This window comes from Zingiber officinale, chromosome 8B (genome assembly GCF_018446385.1).
Source record: "Zingiber officinale cultivar Zhangliang chromosome 8B, Zo_v1.1, whole genome shotgun sequence".
NCBI classification, from domain to species: Eukaryota; Viridiplantae; Streptophyta; class Magnoliopsida; order Zingiberales; family Zingiberaceae; genus Zingiber; species Zingiber officinale.
Genome location: NC_056001.1, coordinates 50,077,724 through 50,093,336, shown reverse-complemented (window position 1 = coordinate 50,093,336; position 15,613 = coordinate 50,077,724).

Genomic DNA, 15,613 nt, shown 5'->3' with positions numbered 1-15,613 from the left:
TTCTATTGGATATTTTATTACCACTTGCATTTCCACTATGATTATTATTTTTATTTTTCTTATTGTGTTATTCACCCTTCTCTAACACCCTACTCTATCTTGCAAGAACTTGCCATGAGGCACATGGATCTTGCCGAACTTGTGACTCGACGTGATTGAGTTTTAATGACAACTTGGTAAAACCAAGGCAACATGCTTAATCGATTCGAGGTTGAATGAAGTTTGAAGAATATTACATAAGGCATGCGAGGAACCTCAAGATAAGAAGCATTGAAGTGATGTTGGAGCAACCAGTAGAGCTTGAATGTGCACGCTCAACTTGATTGACTTTGTGGTTCGAGGTCAATTAGAGATCATAGAAGATAGTATGTGGCATCCAAGGGATGAACATCAAGGTGCAATATCAGTGGTATATGAAAGAACACAAATTGCATAAGAGAAGAGTGTAGGATGATACATGGAGCGAGCCATCAACTTGGTACATCTGAGTGATATGAGGACCTAGTTGGAGATGATGAAGTCAAGCTTTGGAAGGTACATTCTTATATGAGTTGTGAGAGTTTTACCCTTGGGAGAGGACATGTATATGATGTTCTTAGCCAAGGCTCCAATCAAATAGAGATGATTCTAGTCAATTGGTGAACTGAGTCTGTTAAGGAGTTGATTTAGTCTTGACCGTTCAAAAACAAAATATTTTTATTTGGAGTCCTATGGATTGAGCATTTGACTAATTTAGAATCTAGTCGACTAATGAGCTAAGTCAATTAATGCGGGATGGTTTACAAATAAAATATTTTTGTTCAGAGTCTAGTCATCTAGGTAGTCAGTTGGTGTTACAATAAGAAAGCTCGGAGGAGTTATTGATTTGACACTTTAACATTGCAATAGTCAGATGGCTTAGGAGTTATAGTGGATTAGTCAAGTAAGGCAACAATTACCCGGCTACAAGTGGAAATGATTAATAAAGATCTAGTTGGTTAATTGATGATACAACAACAAAATAATAAGTGAAGTTGAAGGAGATTGAAGGTTATAAAAGGACTTAAAGGAGTATTTGAAGATAAGAATGAGTGTTTTGAATTATGTTATTTACTCTTGTTAGTTATTGATATGCATTGAATTATTTTATTTTATTTTAGCTGCATAATATTATTTGTATGACCTTGATAATACATTTTGGAGGTGATACATCTCGGCAAGATAAAGCCTCTTGGAAAGAAAGTCTAATTGAGACGTGAGTTTACGAGTGTGACATATACTTTAGGTTTTGGGTAGATTTTGACTTAATTAATGACTCAACCTTAAATTAGATGTATTTAATGATTTAATTAATCAACTAAACATGCGACTTATGCTGAACAAAAATATTTATATTTGGGTTAAATTTACAAGTAGTCCATTGGATAGTTGACTATTTCAATAGTAAGTAATTTTTTTTTACCTTAAGGTAATAATTAGGTCATTTAACGGATAATTAAGAAATTTAAGATTTGAATCTTAGTTATTACGGTGCACTGTAGGAAGTTTTCCTTCAGGAAAGAATGAGCCTAAGAATATTGATTGTCTGGATGAGTTTTTATGAGTATTTCCTTATTTATTCGAATAATTAGTAAAAAACTTTCATAGGACCATATTGATTAGACTAGTCACTCTCATAATTAGTCAGTTTTAAAAAATTAAATACATGGTGAAAGAAGTTTGTTGATATGACAGAAGAAGGAGATGACATCCAATGATTTAAGTGATAAAGGAATGGCCAATCAACTTTGAATAAGAAGAATCAACTGAAGTATCCATTGTTAGGTACCATAGTTGACTAGAAGTAGAAGTTGTGTGATAGATTTGTTGCTAGACAAAAACATATGAGATCATGAAAATAGTCAACTGGGCTAAAGGAGAACAATATGTTGCTCATGGAATTTGAAAGCTATATAAGGAAGGAAGCAAGCAAGGGAAGCTTATGGAGGGTAATAAAATGTGATGAAAGCAAGAGAACTACGTGAAGTTGAAAAAAAAATAATCCAGTTAATTTCGTTAATTATCCTTGAGCGTGAAGCTTCATACTTATATTGCTTTTTCTTATTATATCCTTATTAACTTACATATTTTAGTATTTTATTATTATTATTATTATTATTGTTATTGTAAACAAAATATTATAAGAGATTTCTCAGTCTCTCTTTGAAAAAAATATTTTAAAATTTAATAAATAATTCATCAATAAGACCATGATATAAGATTTGAAGATTTCGAACCACATAAAATAAGAATATTAATCGTATCTATTTTATATTTATGTATATGCAACATAACTGACAACTAACTATTATTTACTCCCTTTGAATCGTAACGATGAATCTAACAAATTTAATTATACTTAAATTATGTAATTACACAGTGAAGTGTCTATATAAGTTGTTTTTTTATAAGAAAATCTTACAATGAATTAATCACGACAAAGATGATGAGAAGAAATAAGGATGGAGCATGAAGGTAGGGTATTAGTTCAGTGTAGGTGCGGTGGCTTGTGCTACATGGTGAGGTAGTGGCATGATAATCTCATGAGCGACTGCCCCATACTAAAAGAGAGCTTCTTCCGTGTCGCTACATTCATCGTGGGAGCTCCGAAAGAGCTACGTAGATTCCCTTATTCGGGTTGGATGGTAGCTCCTTAAGAGTTTTTTTTTAATTTTTAAATAATTTTATATCAACTATATGTTTTTTTAATATAATTCTGTCCGAAAGTCGATGAGATGAAAAGTTAGAGATGTGACGTTCCCACTAACCACCTGTAAACTCCGCTCAGGCCTGCAATACAAATTACGTTAGTGTCGAGCCAGGGAAGAGGTCCCCGGAGTTGGTCATCCGACGCTCAAGTCAATCACCGGTGATGTAGTAGAAGGCGGAGCAAACAAGAATGAACAGTGTCTATCGCATATTACCTACAACGGTCGATGCTTGGACCCCCTTTATATAGAGCCCCTGTAGCGCGCGTGCATGCTCCCCAAGGTGAGCACGCTTCCCAAAATTTTCCCTGAAAATACTTGTCAGTAAAATATCTCTGACACGGTACCTTAACGGGTCGAGCATATCTCTGAAGTGACAGTGGAAGCTTCCGTCGTACGATCTTCTAGTTGTCCATGCCCGATGTCGACGGCACCAACTCCCAAAAGGATATTGTCGATGGATATCAGAGGGAGTGTACTACTAGGTCGAGCGAGGTAGCCGCTCAAGACCTGCTGCCTAACCGAGCGGGGTAGCCGCTTGAGACCTACTGCCTTGCCGAGCGGGGTAGCCGCATGGCCGAAGTTCCGCTCTGCCAATGTCGAGACCTGCTGCCTAGCCGAGCGGGGTAGCCACTTGACCGAAGTTCCACTCTGCCAATGTCGAGTCGGTTGTTTGAGCGTCGGTCGTTTGACAACTCCCCGTGTCGAAAGCGGGATCAGACTGGGACCTTCTCCCCTCGGTCGGGGCATGCTCGCCCGACCGGCCGATGTTATCTGCGCGTTGACCGCCTTGACTTTGACCTCCACCGTGGCTGCTATCCTCCGTGGGTGAGGCTCCTCCTTATCACCGCATCACATGTCTCCCCCTCAAGTCTAGTCTAAGGAGGCTGCAAGCCCGACTGATTAGACAAAAATTGTCTGTGAAGCTTGCCACATGATCGGCTTCGACACTCGATTAGGATAACGTGGCGCAATAGATGGTTATGTGACCGCTCTCTGTCAGTCGGCCTGTTGAAGCTTGTCATTCGGCAGTAGGTCTGTTCCCTTGAGTCGATCGGCACAACGAACATTTATACTTGTGAAATCTTTTCTTGGATTATCTTGTTGGTGCGGGAAGCATCCGACGATCGAACTCGTGTTTTGATAATGGCAAAGGATTCAAAGTTAAGGTATTTTGTAATCTAACAAGTCTGTTTGAGTATTTCAGGAAAGTCCTAGCTGCGGTTAGGCAAAGGCAAAACCCTAGGGGGTGGTAACCCTAGGTCATAGGGAGTGGTAACCCTATGCGGAAAGTCTTGGCAGGTCGATGGCTTCAGGCAAAAGTCCTAGGGGGTGGTAACCTTAGGTGGAAAGTCCTGGTGTCGCGAACCAGGTGAAAGACTGGACTAGCTGGAAAGCGGATGTCCAGCAGAAAGTCCGGAAGCGTCGAGTGCTGAGCAAAAGTCCAGTCGATCTGGAGGATCGCACTGGCAACAGGTAAATCTCCTGAGTGGAGTAGGTGAGGACGCGTTCCCCGTAGATGGAACAGTAGGCGTCGGGTCGACCTAGGGTTTCCGGTCGAAAATCCAAAGTCAGACCCGGACAGTCCGGAGACTGTCATAATATTCGTTATCATATTCATGCTGCTGGTTATGCTAACTTTGTATTGCAGGATAGTTGTTTGGACTAACATGTCTTGCAGGTACAAAATAATGTAGTTTTCCCTCGGATGAACAGTGTCTGAGGCGCCTCCATGGAGCTTGGAGGCGCCTCGGGTGCAAAAGCTGACCTAGCTACGAAGCTTCAATGGAGGCGCCTTGAAGGGAGTATAAGGCACCTTGGAAGGCGCCTTGAGTAGGGTTTAAGGCGCCTTAAGCAGATGAAGTTCGACCAGATCAAGCTTGATCCACGCGGAAGACTCGGCAGCATGGAGGCGCCTTGAACAGCCTTCAAGGAGCCTTGAACACCCTTTATAAAGGGGTTTCGACCAGCACTTCAATACATCAAGTTCCAGGCTTTCTTTCTTCAACGTGCTGCTAACAAAGTCATTCTGAAGTGCTGCTGCAACATTCCGATGACCCGGAGCTTTGTTTTTCTTCTTCTTTAAGTTGTCGGTACAAAGTTATTTTAATACTTTCATTGTAATTTGTAATTCTTATCGAGCTTATAGTTGTTGCCCACCGGAAGCGATCAAGGATCGCGGGCCTTCGAGTAGGAGTCGCCTTAGGTTCTGAACAAAGTAAATCTCTTTGTGTCTTTGTGTTTATTTTATTCCGCTGCGTTTTAATTACTCCGATAGTTTTCCAATAATCGAACGAAATAGCCACGAGCGCTATTCACCCCCCCCTAGCGCTTCTCGATCCAACAATTGGTATCAGAGCGGGGTTGTTTTGAATTGGTGCAACCACCATTCAAAACATTTTTTTTCGTGATATTTTTTTGTTTTTCTTTCGGAGTCAATTAGAAATTAGCTTAATTGCTAAAATTCTAATTCTTTTCAAAATCGGTGTTGCTCAAAGTTGGTCAATACCACTTGAGTTCGTTTTTTTTCTTCCTCCCGCACTACTAATCCAAGACTCAGTCTTGGAATAGATCTTCTTGTTTTTGTTTTTTTTTCAAAACTAAATGGCCCAACAAGAAGGATATAGCACTGTTCGTCCCCCACTATTCTCCGGAGAAGACTTCGGGTATTGTAAGGAGCGAATGGAGATATATCTAAAAACCCAGTTCGACACCTGGATGATAGTCAAGACGGGACTACAATTACCAACGGATGAAGACGGCAAGCCTACATCTTGCGAAAAGTGGGAATCAGCCCTTATCAAAAAGGTAGAAGCTGATGCCAAAGCTACCTGCACCCTCCAGTGCGGTCTTACCAAGGAAGAACTCAACAGAGTTGGTCCGTTCTCTTCCGTAAAGGAGCTGTGGGAGAAATTGATCGAACTTCACGAGGGCACCTCGGAAACCAAGGTAAGTAAGCGTGATTTGTTACTTAATAAACTATACAATTTTAAAATGCAGGAAGGCGAGACGGCGAGTTCACTACACGCAAGAATCCAAGATATCCTTAACTCCCTCCACGGAATCGGGCAGAAGGTAGAAAATAGGGATATCATAAGGTATGCTCTTAATTCATTTCCTAGGAGCACATTGTGGGTATCAATGGTAGATGCCTACAAAGTCTCCAAGGATTTGTCTTCCTTAAAATTAGATGAATTGTTTAGTGAATTTGAACTTCATGAACAAACTAATGCACAGCCGACCGAGAAGGGTATTGCTTTGGTTGCAGGTACTAGTCGAACACAGGAACCCAGATTACGGCGAAAAATTAAACCGGAATCAGAAGACGAACCCGACTCAGAAGACGAACTGACCAGCGAACTAGTGAACCTCGTGAAGAAGCTCTACAAGAAGAAGAAGGGCTTCAAAAAGAAAGATCTGAAGAAGGTAGTTCAATCCAAGGAGGCCCAACCGAGCTCGAAGGTAAAGTTTGAAGTCACCTGCTACGGGTGTAACCAGAAGGGGCACATCAAAGCCAACTGCCCCAACCAAAAGGAAATCAAAAAGCAAAGAAGAAAGAAGGCCCTGAAGGCAACCTGGGACGAATCTTCTTCGAAGGACGACGACGACGAACTCGATCAGATGAGTTTACTCGCTCTGATGGCCCGGGACCAGATCGTCGAGAGCGAGAGCAAGTCAGAGGCCGAGTCCGAGCAAAGCCACAAATCCACATCCGTTTCCGAAGGGCCAGACTCCACTGTAATATACCGAGGCTTAATAATTTAGTCAATTATTTATTACGCAAGTTGGCTAAGTCAAACCTTAGGATTAAATCACTTCTAAAGAAAGTAGCTGTCCTTAAAGAAGTGACTAACACTAAATCCTTACCTGATCAAGTTCAGACTGGAAATTCAACTCAAGTTCAAAAACTTGAGGAAGAAAATTCTAATTTGAAAAATCAGGTAAAAGATTTAAAAAATACCTTAGAACGGTTTTCTTTGGGCTCCAAGAATCTGGACCTAATTCTTGGGACACAAAGAGCCGTTTACAATAGAACCGGGCTAGGATATAAAAGTAAATATAAATCTTATTTATCCTTAATAAACAAACAAAGTAGTAAATTAGTCCAAGCATGGGTCCCCAAGTCCAAATTGATTCATCAAGTTGGACTTGGTCAATACTGGGTTCCGAAGGATCAAATACACTACCTCGATAGACCATCTCGAGGCCATGATCCAGGGGAGCAAAAAGAAAAACGATCTTAAAAATTTAAAATTCTAAAAAATTAAATTAAAAATTCGAAATTAACTTATAAATTCAAAATTTAAAATTCTAAAATCAAATTAAAAATTAAAAATCAAATTAAAATTTTGAAATTAACTTATAAATTCAAATTTTAAAATTCAAAATCAAATATAGATGGAGGATCCAGACTAACTGGCACCCCCAACTGAACTACCCGACAGGGTAATTGAACCTAATCTACCCGAAATGGGTAAAACAAGAGTAGATTACCCGGCAGGGTAATTAAGGTTAGATTAAAACGGGCTAGGTTTAACTTGACCCACAGTACTGGTGAAGTTTTTGGATGATAGTACGTTAGGGAAGCTTGGGCATCGCATGTCTAGGAAGATATGGCTTCGACCTGGTGCATTTGGCCAAGTGGAATTGACCGAAACTACCCTTAAATGGATCCTAATTAGTTAGACCAAGGATTAGTATTAAGTTCAATGGGTAGGACTATTTGGGAAACCTCGAAGACATGGTTACTTTAATGAGTTCCTTGTGACTCACCATAGCCCAGAAGTTTATCCAAAGAATGCTTACTTGTTGAACCCAAAGCTAAACCTGAATCTAACACAAAGTTAAACCAGACCCTTAAATTCAACAATAATTCATATCACAACAATTATAGAGTTCCCTGATTGACAATTTAGATCGGGTGAGATGACTAAGAAATTAAATTGACTTAAACTCAAATCAAGTTAATCAACAATTAAATTATTTTAAAACTTAATTTCAAAATTATTTTAAAACTTAATTTCAAAATTATTTTAAAACTCAACTTCAAAATTATTTTAAAACTAAATTTCAAAATTATTTTAAAAATTAAATTTCAAAATTATTTTAAAAATTCAATTTCAAAATTATTTTAAAAATTCAATTTCAAAACTTCAATTTCAAAATTATTTCAAAACTAAATTTCAAAATTATTTTAAAAATTCAATTTCAAAATTATTTAAAAAATTCAATTTCAAAATTATTTTAAAAATTAAATTTCAAAATTATTTTAAAAATTCAATTTCAAAATTATTTAAAAAATTCAATTTCAAAATTATTTTAAAAATTAAATTTCAAAATTATTTTAAAAATTCAATTTCAAAATTATTTCAAAACTTCAATTTCAAAATTATTTCAAAACTAAATTTCAAAATTATTTTAAAACTAAATTTCAAAATTATTTTAAAACTAAACTTCAAAATTATTTTAAAATTCAATTTCAAAATTATTTTAAAACTTAAATTTCAAAATTATTTTAAAACTAAACTTCAAAATTATTTTAAAATTCAATTTCAAAATTATTTTAAAACTTAAATTTCAAAATTATTTTAAAACTAAATTTCAAAACTAAACTTCAAAATTATTTTAAAATTCAATTTCAAAATTATTTTAAAACTTAATTTCAAAATTATTTTAAAACTCAATTTCAAAATTATTTTAAAAACTTAAATTTCAAAATTATTTTAAAACTAAATTTCAAAATTATTTTAAAACTAAACTTCAAAATTATTTTAAAATTCAATTTCAAAATTATTTTAAAACTTCATTTCAAAATTATTTTAAAACTTAATTTCAAAATTATTTTAAAACTCAACTTCAAAATTATTTTAAAACTTAATTTCAAAATTATTTTAAAAATTCAATTTCAAAACTTCAATTTCAAAATTATTTTATTTCAAAATTATTTTAAAACTTAATTTTAAAATTCTTTTAAAAATTCAATTTCAAAACTTAAATTTCAAAATTATTTTAAAACTTAAATTTCAAAACTATTTTAAACTTCAAAATTATTTTAAAACTTAAATTTCAAAATTATTTTAAAACTCAATTTCAAAATTAGTTTAAAACTTATATTTCAAAATTAACTGTAAAATCTTTTCAAAACATTAATTAAAAATAACCATAGGATTAAGTGTTTGCTAAATTACTTCGAATACAATTGAGTCTACTTCAATTAAGCTATCGTTAAATCCATTAAAAACCAATTCAAACTACTTCATGTGTAGGAATTGGATCAATGGATGTTGGATAGTGGATGCTCCAGACATATGACTGGAGATAAGTTGAAGTTTACTAAACTCAAGAAGTTAGGATCAGTTGCATTCGGCAACGACGGTAAACTTAAAGTAATCGGAAAAGGTAATATTGAACTTAGTTCCGATTTCATTATTCGAAATGTTTTATTGGTTGAAAATTTTAACTTTAATTTACTAAGTATAAGTCAATTATGCTACAGCGGATATCTAGTCAATTTTGATAAATCTGGATGTCTAGTTAAAAACATCGAAAACCCTGAAATTAAACTTAAGGGACTTAGGAAGAATAACATCTACACAATTGACTTATAAATATCCTCAATAAAGTGTCTCTTGACACAACAAGAGGAAACCCAACTGTGGCACAGAAGACTAGGTCACACGCACACTAGACTCATTTCAAAAATGAGTCAAAATGGTCTAGTTAGATGTTTGCCCAAATTAAAATTTATTGAAAACTCAATTTGTGATGCGTGTCAAAAAGGAAAACAAACCAAGTCAACCCACAAGTCAACCAACCTAGAAAGAACTAACACCGTACTTGAGCTCCTTCATCTTGACCTATTTGATTCACATGGAGCCAAATCACTAAGCAAGAACCAATATTGCTTAGTAATAATTGATAACTACTCTAGGTACACATGGGTAAAATTCCTAAAAACAAAAGATGAAACCTATGAAATATTTAGTAATTTTTACAAATCAACTAGAATATAAAAATACAAAAATCTTTATTGATAATATCAACTCAATTAATCTGACCAAGAATCCTATTCACCATTCTAGGACTAAACACATAGAGGTAAAACACCACTTTGTAAGGGATCACGTAGCTAAAGGTGAAATTGCACTCAACTATGTTAAGTCCAAATCAAACCTAGCTGACATCTTTACAAAACTCTTACCTGAACTTGAGTTCAGTGCACTAAAAAGACAAATAGCAATGTGTTGGGTAGAGTAGGTGTCTCATTTTGTTATCTCGTTTCATTTCAACTTCTAGGAAAAATAATTTTCAAAATTCAACTTTATTTAGACTTTTCAAAAATTGGACTTAGCCTAAGCTTTCCCCCTAGAAATTATGTTCCCCTAGACTTAAGCCAGAGCATCTCACAAACACATAGGTATACCTTGATTGTGACTGAAAGACATAGAACGGTGTGAGATGCATAGGGTACAGTCTGGACTCAATAATGCTTATATCTGTGCATCAATGTGAGTCTGGGCGTTAAATGCACAATATACATCAATCAAGTTAAGTCTTCCAGCTCTAGTCAAATCTATCTGAACCAAATTAACTTAACTTGACTAACCATGTGAAAGCTGTTGCCCTGTAGGCAGTCAGCAAGTAGCAAAAGGTTAGACAGTTGGTGAAGGATACTCAGTTTTCTGGTTAAGCATGTTTTTGATCTTTAGGGCTCTGATACCTCTTAAAGTCAATCTATTATACTTGACTCATGCTTGGACTTAAGGACCAAGTGACTTCCTAAACAAAATTTTTTAGCTACTTTGCTCCCTCCCAGCCATAAAATTTAATAAGTGTTGTTTAAAATTAAGTACCAATCTTTATTTTCAAAATTTAAAACTTGGCTTACTTTGAATTCTAACTTTATAAATTTCTAAGTAAAGCACAGTTTTACAAAATTTAACTCATTGCTTTCAAAAATAAAAAAGAAATGAGAGTTATAAACTATTAAGTGCTTTCAAAATCTTGTTTAATCAGATGTCTATTTTTGCTTATTTTTTTATATATGGCAAAGAGGGAGAATAGCAAATTCAAAAGTAGCCAATTCAAAATACTTAATGAATATTAAAGGGGGAGCCTATATAGTAGCCAATTCAAAATACTTAATGAATATTAAAGGGGGAGCCTGTATAGTAGCCAATTCAAAATACTAAATGAATAATAAAGGGGGAGTAACAGTTAAGGGGGAGCCTATACTTTAAATTCATAGAATTTAATTTAGCAAAATTGCTAAGTGTATGTTAAATGTGTTAAGCGTGTGTTAAATGTGTTAAACTATTGTGTTAATCTATTCGTTTGTGAAATCTGTTTACTTGACTTTGAATTCGAGTTGTCATAATCAAAAAGGGGGAGATTGTTGGTGCGGGAAGCATCCGATGATCGAACTCGTGTTTTGATAATGGAAAAGGATTCAAAGTTAAGGTGTTTTGTAATCTAACAAGTCTGTTTGAGTATTTCAGAAAAGTCCTAGCTGCGACTGGTGTTTGAGTAATCTAACAAGGGTGTTACTGGAGCGTTACTGTAACATTACTGTAGCAGTCGACTGGTGTTTTTATTAGTTGACTGGTAGCCGACCGTTGGCTTGTAATGGTCGAATTTCACTTAGGACCAGTCGACTGGTGGCGAGGAAAATAGTAAGTGTTTTCCTCCCAAGATCTATTTAATAGAGCTCGGGGTGCTTGGCCAAGGTTGACGAAATAGACTTGGTTAAAGCGTATTAGAGTCTCCCAAGTCATCGTGTGATCAGTGTACTTGTATTCAAGTATTTGTGGCGAGGTTTGTCCACTGACAAGGAGTTATAGGAGCTAGCCGGAGGCTTTTTGGGGAGTCATCCACCGATGGATAGGGATCGTCTACCTTACGAACTGTTGGTTGCTACTCGGAAAACCTAGAGGTTCCACTGTACAAAAATTTTGTACAAAGGTCTGAACCTTTTCCTAGCTACCATGTGTTCTTTTAAATTAAATTTTGGATCGCCTGCGGAACTTAACACGTTTGATCCAAAACTTAATCTATTTGTTCTTTTAGGTTTTGACTTGGATCTCCTGCGGAACTTAACACGTTCGACCCAAGTCACCTTAAGTTATTAATTCCATTAAATATTAATTTCCATAATTGGTTCCCAGTATTGACGTGGCGAGGCACATGACCTTCTTGGATATGGGAGCAACCACCACCGACTAGATAAACCCTTTTATGGAAAGCTAATATTTAATTTCCTAAAATAACTTTAGGTTAACCGAAAAGAACAATCAAATCACAAGGAAAAGAAAAACAAAAGAACACTATATCGAAAACAAATTCGAAACTCTAGAATCGTATGCCTCTTGTATTTAGTATTATTTTCAAAAATAACTAGTATGATGCGGAAAGAAAAAATACTAGTTATACCTTTTAGAAAAACCTCTTGATCTTCTACCATATTCCTCTTCTAACCTCGGACGTTGTGTGGGCAACGATCTTCCGAGATGAGAACCACCAAGCACCTTCTTCTTCCTTGCAAGTTTCGGCCATCAAAACTTCTTCTAGGATGAAGAGGTTCGGCCACCACCACCATGCTCCAAGGGATGCTAGAAACAAAGCTTTCTTTCTCTCCTTCTTCTTCTTCTTCTCTAAACTTGATCCGGCCACCATATGAGTCTCCACAAGAAGGATGAGGTTCGGCCATCAAAGAGAAGAAAGGAGGAGAGGATGGCCGGCCACACCAAGGAAGAAAAAGAGAGAGGAAAAATAATAGAGTTGTTAGCCATGAAGGCACCTCTACCCTCTCTTTTATAATTCTTGGCCTTGGCAAATAAGGAAATTTAAATAAAAATTTCCTAAATTCTTTTTCCATAGATAAGGAAAATTTATTTAATTAAAAATAATTTTTTCTCATCAACAATGTGGCCGACCACTTTAAACCAAGCAAAGGAAATTTAATTCAATCAAGAATTAAAATTTTCCTAATTTGTTTCCGTAAATTTTATAAAAATTTCTCTAATAATTTTCCCCTTCATGATGGTCAATAAAAAGGAAATTTTATAAATTAAAATATTTCTTTTAAACATGTGGATAAAAAGAAAGTTATCTCTAAAAATTAAAATCTCTTTTAATCTACAAATAAAGAAAGATATCAAGTCTTTTCTTAATCTTTTGTAGAAACTAATAAAAGAGAATTATTAATTTTTAAACTTTCTTTTAAATCATGAACATGGTTAAAAAGGAAAGTTTTCTTAAAATTTAAAATCCTCCTTTAATCAACAAATAAGGAAAGATTTCAAATTTTAAACTCTCTTTTAAACATGTAGATGATTTACAAATAAGGAAAGTGTTTACCAAAAATTAAAACCATCCTTTTAAACTACAAATAAGGAAAGAGATTAATCTCTTCTCTTAATCTTTTGTAAAAAACTATAAAAGGGAATTTTTAATTTTTAAACTCTCTTTTAAAATCATGATATCTACATAAGAAATAATTTTAATAAAAATCCTTTTTAATATTCTAGTGGTCGGCCACCTAAGCTTGGGACCCAAGCTTTGGCCGGCCACCTACATGGCTCATCCACTTGGTCTTGGCCGGCCCTAGCTTGGGTTCCAAGCTAGCTTGGTCGGCCCCATTGGATGGGTAAGAAGGTGGGTATGCGGTGGGTATAAATCTCTATATACTAGAGGCTACGATAGGAACCGAGAGGAGGAATTGGTTTTGGTCTCCCGATAAAATTAAGCATCCCGTGCTCGCCCCGAACACACAACTTAATTTTATCAATAATAATTCATTCCACTAGAGAATTATTATTGAACTACCGCACCAATCCCAAATTACATTTTGGGCTCCTTCTTATTATGAGTGTGTTAGTCTCCCTGTGTTTAAGATAACAAATGTCCACTAATTAAGTAAGTTACTGACAACTCACTTAATTAATATCTAGCTCCAAGAGTAGTACCACTCAACTTTATCATCATGTCGGACTAAGTCCACCTGCAGGGTTTAACATGACAATCCTTATGAGCTCCTCTTAGGGACATTCTCAACCTAGATTACTAGGACACAGTTTCCTTCTATAATCAACAACACACACTATAAGTGATATCATTTCTCAACTTATCGGACTTATTGATTCATCGAACTAAATCTCACCCATTGATAAATTAAAGAAATAAATATCAAATATATGTGCTTGTTATTATATTAGGATTAAGAGCGCACACTTCCATAATAACTGAGGTCTTTGTTCCTTCATAAAGTCAGTATAAAAGGAACGACCTCAAATGGTCCTACTCAATACACTCTAAGTGTACTAGTGTAATTATATAGTTAAGATAAACTAATACCTAATTACACTACGACCTTCCAATGGTTTGTTCCTTTCCATTATGGTCGTGAGCTACTGTTTATAATTTATAAGGTACTGATAACATGATCCTCTGTGTGTGACACCACACACCATGTTATCTACAATATAAATTAATTGAACAACTACATTTATCATAAATGTAGACATTTGACCAATGTGATTCTTATTTCTAGATAAATATTTATACCAAAAGCTAGGCTTTTAGTATACACTCTAACACGAACAACCGTGGAGTAGGAGTTTTATCTCCGAACCACGTTAAATCTACGTGTTAGGTTTGCTTTCTCTTGTTAGTATTTATTTTTGTATTCCGCTGTGTGCATTAACCATTGTAGGAAGCGACATTTCGGGTGAGACGTTATTCACTCCCCCCTCTAGCGAATGTCAAAGTCCCAACAGGTGATACCCTTGGTATGCGTCGAGTATGCAGATCAGCTCACAGCCCACCGTTGTGTCCACCATCTGGTCCATCCTGGGTAACAGATAGTAGTCTTTTGGGCACGCCTTGTTCAAATCGTAGAAGTCGATGCAGACCCACCATTTATTGCTCGGCTTGGAGACTAACACGGCATTGGCTAGCCAACTCGGTAATTGAACTTCCTTAATATGGTCGGCCTCCAGTAACTTCTCTATCTCCACCCGCATGATCAAATTTTGCTCTGCGCTGAAGTCCCTCTTTCTTTGCTTCACCGGCCGAGTGTTCATGTCGACCATTTTGCATGTCACTAGGTGCTTCAAATTAATAAAGATAGGGATCTCAAATAAACTAAGAAAACATGTGTAATAAGGAGTCTCAAGTCGTATTTTTTTTCAAGGATAACTAGTAGATGTGTTCGAATTAGATTCTAAAATTCTTTTTAGGTTTTTGTCTTGAAAATGAAACTCATGCTTTTAACTAGAATTCTATCCAGAAATTCATTGGCAATTCGTCCCAAGTGAATCAAGCATTAAAATTCAATTCTTATCAACATTCAAACCTGATCAATAAACTAAACATTATAAATCTTATTCAAGTAGCATAATTTTGAAAATTCCAATCTGGAAAAAACATTAAACTAGAGTTAAGACTAACTAAGTATAAGATGCAGACGTATTCAAATGGATTCAAATCACCAAACCTAACTCATTTAAATTGCTCAACAAAAGAAAGTAACAAAAGGGAACTGCAGAATTAAAACTAAGCTACAACCACTGAAATTCAATCTTACTGCTAAAACTATCCCTGAATTACTTTGACAACAAGCATCCCTCAAATTCAAAATTTCATTCAACCAAATCTAAACAAATCAGCATGGATTCAATTCAAATCTACAATCTATAACAGAAAACAAAAATTGAACCAATTGCATCTTCAACTCAATAAAGACAACTAACATGAATGGAAATTAAGTCTGATCTAAGCTGGAATTAGGCTTGATGTGTGTTCGTGTAGGAAAAACAAACAAAAGATGCACAAATGAATCTAAAATCTAGGTTAAGAAACATTCACAAACTCTAAATCTCATATTTGTT